Here is a 3631-nt window from a genome sequence, read left to right on the forward strand (position 1 = left end):
CACTGACAAGTATTCAGCTGTTTACAGTTACTCCTTTGGCAGTTTAAGCGGTGTAAAGCGTATTTAATCTCCATTACTTCTGACATTTTGCAGAGAGGCAACACACGTGTGTTCGTTTTCCCTAACCCTAACCCTAATCGACTTGCTCCTTCCCTCAAAAACCAGGCATTGTGCCTATAATAGAAAGGTTTATTAGCTACTGCCAATATGCTTCAGCCATTTTTTGACAAGGAAATAATAATTTTATCACCGCCAGAATCGTTTGAGAATCGTTTGTTTACGTAGTCAGCACTTAATGTATTCGGCTGAATGGACGTCAGTCATTGGTTGAAATTACAGAAATACGACAACTTTAACATGAAATATGTTGCAATATAATAATTTTTCTTAAGAAGACTAAGAGAAAAAGATGTTTTATATGACACATTCTACCAGTGTCCCAAGTTTCAAAGTGTTTCGTTAAGAAAATACTGGTGCCCCCGTTTTGAACTAGATCCAACATTTGCCAAGAGTAACCATGCCACGCACAAAAAATTCACCACAACTGTCAGATTTTCAAATAGGTTGTATTGTTGGGCAATCTGAGGCTGGTCTTAGCCAGCGAAAAATTGCCGAAAATCATCAAATTCCTCTTGTTACTGTTAATAGAATAATAGTCTGTTTTTACTTTATTTATATCTCCCGAGTGGGAGATGGGCTGAATCCTGGTAGTACTGCTATACCAGGCCAACCCGTTGCAAAGGCGGAGCAAGCCCCTAACTCTTCGCCTCGTTCTAAAAATCAGTGCAATTCAAAAGCCAAGGAAAAGAATCAACAGATTCTCGTCCCGGTCGACCTGGGCCCTCGGAAAGGAAGCTTCGTTGTTTGAAGAGAATTGTGGAAAACGAACCCCGTTCGAAGGCTCCTGACATTGCAAAACAGCTAGAAGTTAGCCAAGAACGTGTGTTACATATCTGCATAAGCTTGGGTATTATGGACGAGCAGCTAGAAGAAAAACTCTCCTTCAACCAATTAATATTAAATAAAAGATTTTGAAAATTAAAAGTGTCTATTTACTTCCTGCATATCTGTATATATATATATATATACAGGGGTGCGAATTTTCGCCATTGTTTTGGATTTTATCGACTACACAGTATAGTAGGGTCAGTTCGGCACCGTCTGTGAAAGAAACAGCACCATGACGCAATTCACTCTGCCATAAATTTGAAAACGACATGCTAAGCATTCGCGCCTGAAGCTCCAATACGAACATTTCAGAGTATTTGGGTGTCAATCTCAGGACAGTGCAGAGGATTCAGAAAGAGTTGGATGCGTCTAATGGTGATTACGAATGTACGGCAGCTCGGAAAACTCACTCTGATCGTTCTGATAAGAAGAGAACTCCCCAGACTGCAACCACCTTTATTATTATGTGTGGGGCGCAGTTGAGCGAGAAATCAAGAAAACCCCTTGTAATGCCAAAGATGAACTGAACACAAAGGTTATGGCTGTATTCACCAACTTAAACAAGGAGGCCGACCAGAAGAGCTGCAAAAGATTCCGAAGTCGTCTGGAGGCTGTAGTTGAAGGCAATGGCGATTTTATAGAATAAATTTACTGTTTAGTATTTCAAGATATTCTAATATAATTTTGGTAAATATATATATATATATACAGTCGGCCTGAGGCTATAGTAGAAGACATTTGCCCAAGGTGCCATGCTGCAAGCTTCTTACCACACATACATCACATACATATACATACAAACATACACACAAACATATATACATACATACATACACACAAACATACATGCATACATACATACATGCATACATAGCAGGATATGTAACACGCTACCTAAATTCCAATCTTGACAAATTGGGCTTCTCAAAGATAAAGGAGTCTTAAGATCCAATCCATCACTGGAACTGTAAAAGTCTGTAAAAATTTTCCAGAAGTTTATAATTCAAGTATGTATGAGCATGTCTAGATATGGAAGTATATGCCTGAGAAGACATACATAAAACAAAACATTCAAATCTGTACACATACATACATACATACATACATACATACATGGATGTCAACATCCCACTAAAGATTAGAGAAAAAGAGAACAACTACGCCGAGCTACTGAGAAATTTGCAGATACTCCACCCAGACTACAAGTTCAGATTCATACCCGTGATTGTTGGGGCATTGGGATATGTAACAAACTGCCTCAACAAAAACCTGGAAAAATTAGGGTTCTCAAAACCTGAAAGAAAAAGGCTGATTAGAAGACTACAGATTCAAGCCATCAATGGAACTGTAAAGATATGTGAAACTTTCCAAAAATTTAGCACATAAATACATATGCATGCATCTAGACATAAAAACGCATCCATAAAACAAACATACAAATCTGCGCATACACTAACACCAAATACTGCACACACACACATATGCACAAATACCTAGATGATGTTGATAAAAGTTCCAATGAAGGAGCCTTGAATCTATGTTAGAGTCCGGCTCTTTCTCTATGGACAAGAAATACAGAAATGAAACTGATTGATAACATACACACATAAATACATACAAAAAGACTCTGTTGATATTGTTGAAATTCCAATGAAGGAGGCTAGGATCAAGGTTAGAAACCGGTTCTTTCTCTATTGGCAATAAATCTTAAAATGAAACTGAATGATGACATGCATATCTCAGTTTCTCTCTGAATCCGTTTTTCCTTTTGTCCTAACCAACGCCAGCACCAACACATCCGAACATGAAAGGAGATAACCGTGAGTAGACCACCTTTGGTCATATAATTTACTCGATCAGACCCAACCTGAATCTAAACACAATTACTTCTTGTGTTTAATTTCAAGATGGTGACCCACGATGAAGTCAGGTCAGCTATGGCTTTGACAAAGCTCACAGGAACTTTAGCAAGTTGAAGGGCTTCTAGCATCCATGAGTGGGGAACAGAGTCAAGGGCTTTCTTGTAGTCCAGCCACATTGAAACTAGATTCCTTATATGCTCCCGCACCTCTGACATTACAGTTTTGTTTAATTAACAATTGCACGGCACATCCTCAGACTCCCTTCTTCCCAGCTGCTTGTTCTGCTGTGATGATGTTATTGTTTTCACAGCGGTCTTGGAGGAAGAGGTTTAAACATGTTGTATATAATTTATACATTAATTTCTGGCATACAATTGGCCGGTAGTTTTTTTTTTTTTTTTTTTTTTTTTTGCCATGCTGGTGATCTTGCATTTGGGGATCAGTTTTGTCTCTGCCAGAGCTAACCAGTGTGATTATGCTACTGTTCCCAATGAGAGCTTGCTGGTACAAATTGATAAAATATGGTCGGTAAAATGTTAGCTTCTTGTACCAGTATCCAACAATCTAGTCTCTTCCAGGTGCTTTTCCATCCTGGAGGTTCTGGATCACAGTTGCAAGTATCACTATCAATGCTGTATGTCTAGGATGTAACACAGAAGCAATTACTTCTTTGGATTTCTTCCAGCCACAGAACATCTTCGTTAAATTCCTTCTCTTCACTCCAGATTTTCCTCCAGAAGGAGCCTATGTCTTCTCGTGAAGAAGCTATTGTGATGTTCACTGCTCCTCCTCTCATGTCTCTGTATACTGCTGCCTGGTTG

The 3631-nt window shown here is 38.9% G+C and overlaps 1 pseudogene; it reads right to left on the minus strand.

Moving 5' to 3' along the window:
• Window positions 1–687: 687 nt before the first annotated feature.
• On the minus strand, window positions 688–806 carry LOC128248618 (U2 spliceosomal RNA; annotated as a pseudogene).
• Window positions 807–3631: the final 2825 nt, after the last annotated feature.

Source organism: Octopus bimaculoides, chromosome 8 (genome assembly GCF_046866305.1).
Source record: "Octopus bimaculoides isolate indiv1 chromosome 8, ASM4686630v1, whole genome shotgun sequence".
In the NCBI taxonomy this organism is placed as follows: domain Eukaryota; kingdom Metazoa; phylum Mollusca; class Cephalopoda; order Octopoda; family Octopodidae; genus Octopus; species Octopus bimaculoides.